Source organism: Erpetoichthys calabaricus, chromosome 15, assembly GCF_900747795.2.
Source record: "Erpetoichthys calabaricus chromosome 15, fErpCal1.3, whole genome shotgun sequence".
Classification (NCBI taxonomy): Eukaryota; Metazoa; Chordata; class Cladistia; order Polypteriformes; family Polypteridae; genus Erpetoichthys; species Erpetoichthys calabaricus.
In genome coordinates, this window is record NC_041408.2 from 94883289 (window position 1) to 94895747 (window position 12459).

A 12459-nucleotide genomic window follows, 5' to 3' on the forward strand; every position below is an offset into this window, starting at 1 on the left:
GGCTGCAACACAAATCTCATTGGAAAAGATATACAGTATGTCGCTTTTTGTGACTGCATCACTTTTACCCAGTTAAGAACAATTAGTGCTTAAAAATAGGAAAAAAATAACTAGACAAGACCAACTGCCCATAGGATTACAAAAACAATGTAACTCAGTCATGTGTGTTCACTTTCCGGAGGGGCTTAATAAGAAAACGCTTTCCTTTACAAACAGACCGCACTGCTATATTTCTCTCTTTCCCCAAATTGTGAAAGTTCTTGCGAAAATCAGTAAAACATAACATCTCGTACAACTGGCGTTACTTCTACACCAAAGGCTCACCTTTACGGCAGTGCTCCGTTTTGCTGTTATTTTTGTTTCTGACGCGGAACTTTAATCCAGGTGTTGATCTTTTCTTCCGCGTTAACAAATTCTCCTCAAGAACAAAGCTTTTCCTTTCTTGGGTAAGTCACTTCACAGACAGGCCAGCATTAAACAACAACATCCCAGCAGCTTTAACCCTCCAGTCTCCTCCCAGATCAGCTCGACACAAGACGGGGCGAAAGGGCGGGGCGAAATCAGGAGGCTGGCTAACCTGTGCCGCGCTGCGCGTGCGCGGCCACTCCTCTCTCACTCCATTCTCACGCCTTCGGTTAAATCGTGTTGGGTCGCTTCCGTAGAGCTGTCAAGTAATGAATAAGATGCTCGGCGTGCATCATCTAACTCATCTCCGAGTCATATCGTCCCGTTTGAAACAAAGCAGTTATGTACGTGAGCTGTCAGAATTTGCCACTTGGCACACGTTCTGCACGGTTGGCTTTCGAATGACCTTCTGCCAAGCGCAGCCCCGCCTGCAGTACAGGGAGAGAGCGGGCCGGTATGCGACAAAAGTCAGGGTCGGATTTCCCATAAGGGGCACGGTGGCGCAGTGGTAGCGCTTCTGCCTCGCTGTTAGGATACCCGGGTTCGCTTCCAGGGTCCTCCCTGCGTGGAGCTTGCATGTTCTCCCCGTGTCTGTGTGGGTTTCCTCCGTTTTTCTCCCAAAGACATGCAGGTTAGGTCGATTGGCGATTCTAAATTGGCCCTAGTGTGTGCTTGGTGTGTGTGTGTGTCCTGCGGTGGGTTGGCACCCTGCCCGGGATTGGTTCCTGCCTTGCGCCCTGTGTTGGCTGGGATTGGCTCCAGCAGACCCCCGTGACCCTGTGTTCGGATTCAGCGGGTTGGAAGATGGATGGATTTCCCATAAGTCCAACCTAGGGCGCAGCAGTCAGGGGGCGTATATACAGAAGAAATAACCAAATTTTCAGTATTATTTTGAAAAGGCCATATAAAATGCTGTTTTTTAAATTTACGTCCACATACATTAAATAAATTGAGCAGTGCATTTACGTTGCCCATCTCTACAGCTTGCGCTGCCTTGCTCAGTCACAGGCAAAAAGCATTTGCTATTTCTCTCTCACACACTCAGCGTAAACCACGTGTTAAAGGAAAATTCCAGATTTGGCGTTACAATAGTGATTCATTACTCTCATATCGCTTGACTTCTACATATCTACTGAAATTAGGTACGTAAAATATATCGTTACTACTTTTATATACTGTTTGGTTTACTCGGGGCTGAAAGCTGTAAGCAAAAAAAGTTGACAGGGGTGTTCGCCAAATTATAAGGGGGGCTGAGGTTTTTATTACAAAACATGAAACATACGCAACTTATGGCTTGTTTTTGCAGCATCATTTAATGTGGTGTAATGTAAGTTTGATACAAAATGCAAAAGATTTCAATAAAATTCTATAATGTCAGGTGAGAATCGATGTAAATCTTTTGCATTTCATGTCAATTTTATTCGCTGTTTTGCGTATCGAATACGCCATCTGGGTGAATAATTCGAACAAACCACTAGATCACTTGTTCCAAAAAATCCTGAATAATACAATAATGATAAGTACTTATAGTCTTAATTTATTTTCATATAGCATTCAAATTGTTTATTCCATATTTTTTAATTCTCACAACTATTTATTGCGTATGATAGTGTAGTTTTGAATTAAAAATATAATGTGGTTCAAAGATTAGAAAGATTGTATTAAGTGCTTATATGTTTCGAAAATAAACTACAGTATTACATATTAAATTCCATCCATCCATTATCCAGCCCGCTATATCCTAACTACAGGGTCATGGGGGTCTGCTGGAGCCAATCCCAGCCAACACAGGGCGCAAGGCAGGAAACAAACCCCGGGCAGGGCGCCAGCCCACCGCAGGGTGCACACACACACACACCAAGCACATACTAGGGCCAATTTAGAATTATCAATGCACCTAAGCTGCATGTCTTTGGACTGTGGGAGGAAACCGGAGTACCCGGAGGAAACCCATGCAGACACGGGGAGAACATGCAAACTCCACACAGTGAGGACCCGGGAAGCCAACCTGGGTCTCCTAACTGCGAGGCAACAGAGCTACCCACTGCGCCACTGTGCTGCCCTACATATTAAATTGAAAATTATAAATCAACTTTTTTTGGGGGAGGGGCGCAGAATTATGTGCTTTGGCCTAGGGCATAGAAATGTGTAAATCCATCCCTGACAAAAGTTAAGTAGTGGGATAAGGTAACATCTCCCTGATTGAGTGTTTTGTTTTATGACAGTTTGTGGATGTAATATGGTAATGAAGATTTAGTGTCCATTGCTCATCTATAAAGACAGAGTTTTTTTTATGCAGAGCTGTCTTCTAGATAGATAGATAGATAGATACTTTAGGTGTGAGGCGTCCATTTAAATTCTTCTTTCTCCCTTTAGTGATTGTCCGTTTTAGAGCTGCTATCTATCTATCTATCTATCTATCTATCTATCTATCTATCTATCTATCTATCTATCTATCTATCTATCTATCTGTCTGTCTGTCTGTCTGTCTATCATATAGTGCCTTTCTATCTATCTATCTGTCTGTCTGTCTGTCTGTCTATCATATAGTGCCTATCTATCTATCTATCTATCTATCTATCTATCTATCTATCTATCTATCTATCTATCTATCTATCTATCATACAGTGCCTTTCATATCTATCTTTAATAAAGTATCTATCTATCTATCTATCTATCTATCTATCTATCTATCTATCTATCTATCTATCTATCTATCTAACCCTACCAACTACACTAAAATATCTATCTGTTATATAGTGCCTTACACATTATCTATCTATCTATCTATCTATCTATCTATCTATCTATCTATCTATCTATCTATCTATCTATCTATCTATCTATCTATCTATGTGGAGTTTGAAGACGACTACACAGCTGCACTTTTGTGATGTTTGTGATAATGGAGAGAAGAGCACCACCTGTGACTGGAAAAACTGATATTTCAAAACTTTAAAATTTTGCATTAGTGGGCCATTCTGCAGAACTGGAGATCATGCTACTTAACTGGGAGAGCTTTGCAGGCATCTCCACAGAGTGAGACTAAATAGCTGAAACATGGCCTAAATTGGAAGAAGCTGTTAAGAGAATGTGCAAAGGGTTATTTGACAGTTTTAAATGAAGACACGCAGCAGATGTTTTAGTACATCACATAGTTTTAAATAGAAAAAGGGGGAAATTAAAGGAAATTAAAGCAGGTCTTGGAAAGTGCAAATGCATCAGTTGTGTGAAGAAAAAGAACATTGCAATGAGTGTGTAAAATGAAATGACAAAGTTAAAGCATCCATTATTAGATGACTGTGACTGAATAAGTGAGATAGCGTGTAGCATCTGAGCGTGAACTCAAGCAGCTTTCTTTGAGGAGTAAGGGCTGAATGGCAGAGGTGAGACTTGTGCTGAGGTGTCATTTACAGTAAATTGTTGCTACAGTAGGTTTTTTTGTTTTCATTCAAATTGTGAAGGTGTGTTTTCAGTTTTTCTATTTAGGAAGCAAGAAGAAAAATGAAAATGGAGTGATAACCACTTCAAATCTGGAAGAAGAAAGCCAGAATCCTTTTAGAGGAGATAAGTGTGGAGCGGTTTAAACAAGATTTTCACTTGATTCACACAGATGAAATAACATATTTTAACTTTGTCAGTAATTAAACCATAAAAACGAATAGACGGACCTGTGCCTGTGTTGGCAGCCAACCAGAATGCTGCGGTAGTACCAATGTCAGTGGAAGCAGCAGTCAGGTAGTCAACATCCATCCATTCTGTGAGTCTCATTCTTCCATTACAGGTTTGTGATAAATCAGGGCCTGTCCTGGTAGCATTAAGGGGTCTGTCAAGATCGAACACATTGAGGCCCCCAATTCACTGTAATGCAGAATCACACAACACACACACACAGGCACACATACTGTATGCCATGCCAGTTTAGAGTCATCATCTTATCTAAAGCAGTTTTTTAGGGATATCTCAAGGCAGATGAGTGCTACAAGAATAGGTTTGTGTGGATGCCAATCCAGGCATACCACCCAGAGTCCTGGACATCACTCGAATGTGTTTGGGATCCAGCAGTTTTCATGTAAAGTCCAAGGGCCAGAAGGCATATCTTGCAAATGTAGTCTTTTGCCTTCCTTAAATGTGAGCAGTGTGCCCTTTTGCAGTGCCAACTATAAGTTATGATAATGCTGGCCCCTGGTAACCTGTGATTACCACATCTTGCCTAAAATCAGTTTCCTTTTCAACATTGCATCCATTTTTTAAATATTTTATCTGATTTACTCTTGTGGGGTTCTGGTGACAATCCTGTCAGCACTGGGCACAAGCTGCCAATCCAATGTAGGGCACACTGAAACAAGAATAAACCAGGCCATCTTAGAGTTGCCACTTAACCCTAACACGCATGACTTTGGGATATGGAAATGCTGGAATACCAGGAGAATGAGCACCTGCAGTCACGAGGAAATAAGCGTCACACACTCGGAGCCTTTCATTTTCTGAACCAAGAATCCAGCAGGCACAAGACATGAAGTCTCCAGCTGGCACTTAACTTATGCGTCCGTATTAGTATCTAAAGTCTTCTGCACCCGCAGTAAAAGCAGTGGGTTTGGGTTTCAGCACAGAGCCGTCCTTCTCAAGTTAAGATTCTTGCTTTCCTGTTCATGTAGGCTCAGTGCCCCTGGAACTCTGACCTCATTGTAACTTGGAGATTGATGGAGTGACTCGAGATGTGAGAAAGGCCCCAGTCCTGAGCAGCACTGAACTGGATTAAGTGGGTCTGAGATTGTCAACTTGTGTTATCATTGACTCTCTCTTTATTTATTTAACCATTTGCTTGGCAGGCCTGACTTGCATTAATATCTACACTAAGGTTAATGCTTATATACTAATTTTATTTTGCATATATTATATCATCTTGACCTCGTTTGAAACAATGCCTTTGCTGTCTATTCTGACTCACTACTCCAGCTGGCTTCTTCACGTGCCTACCATGACCCATCAACATTTTCTGTATTCCGTCATTGGTATCATTCCTTGCTTCCTGGCCTTCAGACAGCAGGTGTTCTCCTTATTCCCCCTTCTGTTGTCCTCGGGTAGTTTCTGTACGTCATTCTTTTCCTGCTCTATCTTTCTAAGTTTCCCAATATTGGTAATTTTGCTTCAAGCCTAACTAGAAATGCAATATGACTAATGTTTTTTTATTTAACTATTTGCTTGACATATCTAATTTATGCTAAATCTAATGCTTCAGAAGCTGTTAATTACTTTTATGTCTATTTATGCTAATACATCATTTTTTATTTTCCATACCGCCTCCACTCCTCTCTTGCAAGCTCTGTCCTCTTCTAACTGACTCCAGCTCCTTGAATGGAGTGAGGCATCCAGATGTGCTCCCTGATGCACTTCCTGGAGTGGCGACAGTGCTGTGGTCCAAGGCTCCTTAGTCCTTTGGGCGCCCCCTGGCGGTGCCCATGAATCCCCACAGGGTTGCACCTTCCAGTTCTGTGGCTTCCACACAATCCAGGATGGCTGCCCTCTTACATCCTGGGGAAGGAATTGCCCTTCTCCTGGTCCCCTGCTTCTCCAGGCCTCCCGCTGGGGCAAAGTCCCTGGCCATCCATCCCAATATGTATATATACATGTGTGTGTGTGTTTTTCCAGTAAGGAAGACATTTTAAAGTAAGGTAGTTATTATACTCACTATTCATGCACTGAAGAATGGTGAGGTGTTGCATAATGATTAGCTCATGCAATTGAGAATTTCACTGGAGCCTGTACGTGTGGTGATACTGATCCTATACCGTCCCTAAAACTGGATTTAAATATGCAGTTATAAGTTCTGTAAGGCAAACGGATGACAACTGTTCCAGTCTGGGCTGCTTAGAATTCCCAGTACTGAACTGCCATCCTATCTGCAGAAATGACTTGCCTTGCACCCAGTTGTGCTGGGATAGAATCTGAGCCCCAGTGGCACCTGGGAAAATAATATGAAAATGAATATGAATGCACAGATGTGCCACTTTATTTGCATCAATATTTCTTTGACTCTTAAAGTGAAGAAAGTAATGTAAATTTGTATATTTTTGCTATGTTGAATGCTCTGGCATGGTGGGTGCTGTTATTGGCACAATGTAAAATAAGAATGGATGGAATGATAAAAGACAGATTTAGAAAAAACTAGTCGAGGTGGGGGTCTGCATTAATAAATATATGTTATAGGTCTATAATCCTGTAACACACTCCCCATGTTAATATTGGAACAGACCTTTCTAGAACGAAGTACGAGTTGTGAGAATTTACTGCGCGGAACGGCCGCGTGGTGTCGCTCGTGCTACTGAAACGTTGGAGCGGTTAAAAGGGGCGTCTGGTGAGGATGCCGTGAAAAAGTCAAGAAGGGTCTTTGGAGTGGCTTAAGAAATTCAGGGAAGGGCGAGAAGACGTGAGCGATAACGCCAAACGTCGATCATCTATTATGACAATGACCCAGCCATGACGCGCTTAGTGTTCGCGACTTCCTTGATAAGAAATCAATGACCAGATAAGATAGATATATGTGAAAGTCACTATATAATAGATAGATAGATAGATAGATAGATAGATAGATAGATAGATAGATAGATAGATAGATAGATAGATAGATAGATATTTGTACCATGGGGAACTTTGATTCTTTAAAGCTATTTAAATGGATACATTCATAAATAGATAAAAAATAAATACATACACACACTATGGTCTGAACACGCATCAGAATGACAATAAATCAAAAATTTTAGAAAAGAAAGAAAACCTCTGACTTGCCAGTCCCAGGCACATATTCTAAAGGAGCGTTTCTTGGTGCTGTGACCCTCCTTCGTATTCACCCGAAGTCTTAATAATTCTTTACATTTCTATAGCGCTTTTCTCACTACTCAAAGCGCTCTACACACAGTTAGGACCCGGGAGGCGAACCCACAATCTCCTAACTGCAAAGCCGCAGCGCTATCACAGCTATGAAAGGACAAAGATTTCCAGACGTTTCTGGCGTCAAGCGTAGCTTGGCAGAGAAGCTCATGGATTTTCCACAAACAGAGTTCCGTGTTCTTCCAGCAGTGGCATCGTCGTCTAACAAAACGCATTGCTGCGGGAGGGGATGACTTCGAAGGCGACAGTAGCTGCGAGTGCACAAATAAATGGACATACGGGTTCATCCCGGGGTTAAACTTTTCGCAGTTAAAATAATCTATGAATAAATTGCAACTGAAGCAAAACAAAAAAAGTTTAGGGAGGAATCGCCTTCCTCTTGATTTTCGGTGTTTTTTTTTTTTGTTTTATTCGATTATCAAGGCCTTTCTGCCAGCATCCCAGTTTCGAAGGCCGCGCCTGGATGACGTCTGTGTGGTGTTTGCACTTTCTCTCCTAACACATCTCCCATGAAGGTGCAGGTTAGGTCAACAGGAGTCCAAACTGACCAGTGGCTGTGTGCGTGAGTTCAGCTTTTGATGGACTGACAGGGTTGTTTGCTGCTTTGTCCCGCTGCTGTCGCAGTAGATGCAGCATGTCCATCTCACGTGACCCAGAATCGGGTGAAGCGGGTTCGGGAGTGTGCAGTTGGACAGATCCTGCATGGAGCCATGCGTAGGACGGTTTCCTGTTTAGTGTCGGGTGCTGCAAAGATGCCCCCTCCCCGAACCAATCAATTAATAAATTGGATCAAGCGGGTTTAAGGAGGCTCTGCTGCGCTTTGGTGGACCTTGAGTTCTAACTCGGTTCGTACAGTATGGCCCCCCTGTGGCCGGAGTGATGAGTGCATGAGATTTTAAAACCGGATTAGGCAAATCGATTCTGTACAGACCGATACAAAAGTATACCTGTGATAGATGGAACTTTATGCCTACGGGGTCGTGTTATTATCAGTAGCCCGCGCAGTGGTAACACGTCATTCATTTCGAACTCTTTGCCCCTGAATTTCATTTTCATAACGACGAGGACTTCTTGAAGCGCTGAAACAAAAGTGGAGCCTGCAGATCGTGGCGCTCGAAGTGCGCGCCTGCTCAGGAGGCTTGGCAGCGCCCGGATGGGAGATGAATTCGCTGCCACCCGATCCCCTTGTGACATGAAGACAGTGCCGCATATAACGACGCCAAGTCAGCAGCTTTTCCCCCCAACGCTTACAGGAGCTCCTCAAGAGGCCAGCAGACGCGAGGGCAGAGATCGCAACTATTTGGATTCCATCACCCGGCGTGTAACTCTCAGAAAGCTCCTACAGACCGAGCAGCTGCCTCAGCTGTCCCTGCTTGCTAACTGGAGGTGATTTTTTTAAGATGAATCTTTCAACTGGAAAATTAAGTTTGGCACCATTTGCGTGTAATAACAATGAGCGGCTTTGAGAATGCAATGCAACGTGTCCATATTTTAAATAGGCAGACAGTCAATGGGTTAGTCAGAAAATAATCTTCAGTTAAACCCACTGGGGGGTAATAAAAGTGCCACCAAAGTCGCGTTTCTTGTTCACACTTTTGTCTGAATGATGTCACCCGGTAAAGCCACAGTCTCTCCCATAGGAGAAATTTAATGAATGCAGGTGGGCTATACTCACATGGCAATTATTATGAAATATAATTGTTAATTTAGCCATTGCCCTGTTTATATGCGTGATATTTTAAACGTTCCAAGCCTAATGGTATTTTAAATCGAGTCTACGAAATGTGAAAGGAATCCCCATAAATGCGCGCTGCAAACTGCGGGCTTTCAGGTAAACACGAGTGCCGTGAAGAATCCACATCTGCAAAGTCGCTGCTGAGATACTCTGGTTGAACATCTAAAATCAAGTGGAAGCTTGATGTAAACGCTATATATAGTAACTGGTGTCGCCATAAATGGGATGGATGGAGAGGCGCATTCCTTCACCGCGGGATAATATTTTTGTTTTCCTCAGCAAGTGTCTCCCGAGCGGGATAAGCAAGATAAGGCTGATCTTCCTCTCTGCCCTGCCGTCGTTCATTCTCTCTGCCGGTAAGTGTCATTTCACCAAACTTCTTTGGGGTCACTTTAGATCTCCCCGTTTGTATTTAATAGGAATAAGTGGCCAACTTCGCCAGAGCGGTCACACGAGCAGGCGACATGTACAGAGCCAGCCTCGCAGGAGGCGCCCGCTCCTTCAGCACAACTGGGGGCTGCGGTGCCCCGGACCACGCTGGGGCTCCCCAGCCAAGACCAAGGAGCCCATTTTTGGAGATTCGCTGTATTTTATAGAACTGCAGCTAATTTTGAAGTTAGAAGGGGGCGTTTAATACGGAATGCTGTTTTCTTTATTGCTCCGCTTGGCGTTAGCGATACAACGGCACACATGCATTTCTTTACAGTGCAGGTCCTGCTTCTACACTTTCCTTAATGGCACGTTATGCTTCTGTATTGGGTTGTGTGGGTCCGGATTGCTTGACCAGGCGCCATTTCATTTTGGGACGGGTTCGTTACCTGTGAAATTGGTTCTTTGTGCTTCGACAAATCTTCTAATATGTGGAAAAAAGAGAAAACGGGTGGGCTGCAGGTCATAACAGATTAAGAAACCCCGACTTAACCCGAGCTACTGCATTGCAGCGAGACTCCTTTTAAAATCAGGACCCACTGGTATTTCACAAATCTGGGGCCATCTATTCACGGTGATTTAATTGCATGGCGCCTGCTACAGATATAAATAAATAAATAAATCTTTCTTGCAACTCCATGTGGACGGGTCTTTTGGGAACCAAAAATGCCTTCCCCGTGGTATCATTCTGAAGAATCACCGTGGCACCTTCACTTGGAGGAGTGTGCCCGCTCTTCGCTGTGTTTCCTGCATTTGATCGTCATGTAAATTTAAATTAAGATCCGTGGTGTTTTTAATTTCAGGGTAGGGGATAATAATAATAATAATTCATTACATTTATATAAGTATATCCATAAAGCAAAAGGGATTTGTACAAAGAATGATGATCTCGTCACATTCATATGTATGTACTGATTTTTTTATTAAATTACCTATAAATAGCTATGATAAAGCGCTATATAAATAAAATGTATTATTATTATTGTGCTTTAACATTAAATGATTGTTTGCATGCCGTTAAATTGACCTGTTTTGTAAGTCACTTTGGATTAAAGTGTCCGCTAAGTGGATAAAAGCCAATAACTGCTTCTCCACGTTACGCTAACACTTTACTGTAATGCATTAAAGTGTTGAATTTAACAGATGTTTATATATTATGCATATATTATTATAATGAATGTCTCTTGTTGGTAACATGTCAGAGGTGTCACACAATTAAGCATTTCAAATAAACGATGATCTCGTGGTTATGAATATGCATGTACAGTTCTACAATGACCTGATTTATTAATAACTGCAGTATTGCGCTGTAACATTAAAGACGGACTTGTACTGCTTCTCCATGTGACGTCGATTATTTAAGTGTTGACTTAACAGGTGATTTGGTGTTAAATGGCTAATATTATGCACATTAGAGTTTATTGTGCATGTCTTCGGTGGGCGTTGTTTTATTTTCAGCTGCTCTGAATTTCGTTCCCCTGAGCTCACAGCCTGACTCGAGATGTGTGGCAGTAAACGAAGCCCTTGGTCCTTGTCACTGGCTTTAGCCCCCCGGGACCCTGACTCGAACTAACCGACTTTAATGGAGTTGAGTGAATCGCCAAACCGCTGCTGTATATTTTAAGTTCTATGCGTTTTACATGTGTTATCGGATACATACGTGCATCTCACAGCGGTAGCTCCGGAGGGTTAGGTATATCTTGGCATTTCCTTATGGAATGTCTGGCCGCATCATTTAATTTCCCTGCCGCGAGTGTCCTTGGCAGGGGTGACATTTGAGGTGAAAGTGATATGCGGCCAGCCTTACAAGGTGCCAAAGTCCTGCTGGATTAAGAAGAAGAAAAAATGGGTGAAGCAGAAATGGCAGCAGGGTGGTGGCTGCTGCTGCTTTAAACTCTTAAAAGGAAGGCCTGCCTTTCCATCCACTTGTTGAAGCTCTCGGCCGTTTGAAATGATTAAAGTCTGGCATTTTGCCTCTCAGAAATGTCCAATCAGAAGATCAGCAGACACGCCTGGCACTGCTGCCTGCTTGTGCGCTTTACAGCGCTGGCATGGCTAACCATGGGTTGAATGTGAGAGTGAATTGTAGCGGGAAGTTAGCCGATCGCCAGTCTGGTGGCATGGAGGGGCAGGCCCAGAGAAGATCCCCCAATGGCCCCGTCCGTTTATCCGTTTCCGTTTCATGCACGCGGCCACTCTTGAGGGATTCATGTGTTAATGAGCCTTCTCAGACTTGGTAATGTGTTGGGCCCCCCGAGCACTTGAGTTTGTAGGGTCCGTGAGGCATTTAAGTGTGGTGTGCTTGTGCCAATTCAGGCGATCCCGTTCCACTTGCTGATGGAGCTCAGTTAAATTTGGAAGAGGCATTCAGCAGAGATGCAGGCCTGTCCTGCGTAACTCAACCCATCTTAAACAAAAAAAAAAGGCAAGACTTTCTGAATCTGTTTTTATTTATTTATTTTTTCTCTCTATGTTCACACCAGGGGTTGGCAGTGCCACCTAATGCTGTTTCCAAGCCAGTAATGATGACGTGCATGAGAACGGAAAAGCTTTCTGATTTGAAGTCTGTGCAACTTCCATTGTGCATAACACGGTGTAGACAGCGCTAGAATTTTAAACTCCTCGATAGCCAGCATCATGTGACAAGTCAGCGGGGTTGGAATTATTTGTATGTATTTTTATAAATATTTATATATCGATTATAATACACGTGCAGGTAGGAGACAATTTAAGGGCTCAGGTGATGGTAATTCTCCACTGATGCAGGGGGTGGCGCTGTGTGATGATGGTCTCTCTCTCTCTTCTCCCCTGTGCAGACCTGAAGATTAACAGCCCTCCTCCACTGATGTCACTTCCTGTGTCTGTCCACTTGGACCCGCCTCAACCAGCCAAATACGTCACTCTAAGAAGACAAACAGAGACAGTGGGGCACTCATCCATCCATTATCCAACTACAGGGTCACAGGGGTCTGCTGCAGCCAATCCCAGCCAACACA

General features: G+C 43.2%; 2 protein-coding genes and 1 long non-coding RNA gene across 3 annotated transcripts in view; 1 reads left to right on the top strand and 2 right to left on the bottom strand.

The window, feature by feature from the left end:
- rnaset2 (ribonuclease T2) overlaps positions 1-537 on the bottom strand; it is a 45625-nt gene extending 45088 nt beyond the window's left edge. The window contains exon 1 of the mRNA XM_028821101.2: positions 325-537. The gene's annotated coding sequence lies outside the window, so the exon portion shown is untranslated. The remainder of the gene's footprint in view (positions 1-324) is intronic.
- Positions 1-12459, bottom strand: part of LOC127525970 (uncharacterized) — a 495457-nt gene that overhangs the window by 467767 nt on the left and 15231 nt on the right. The gene's annotated exons all lie outside the window — the stretch shown is intronic.
- Positions 9238-12459, top strand: part of myom2b (myomesin 2b) — a 113657-nt gene continuing 110435 nt past the window's right edge. Inside the window, 1 exon segment of the mRNA XM_051919405.1 lies at positions 9238-9390. The gene's annotated coding sequence lies outside the window, so the exon portion shown is untranslated.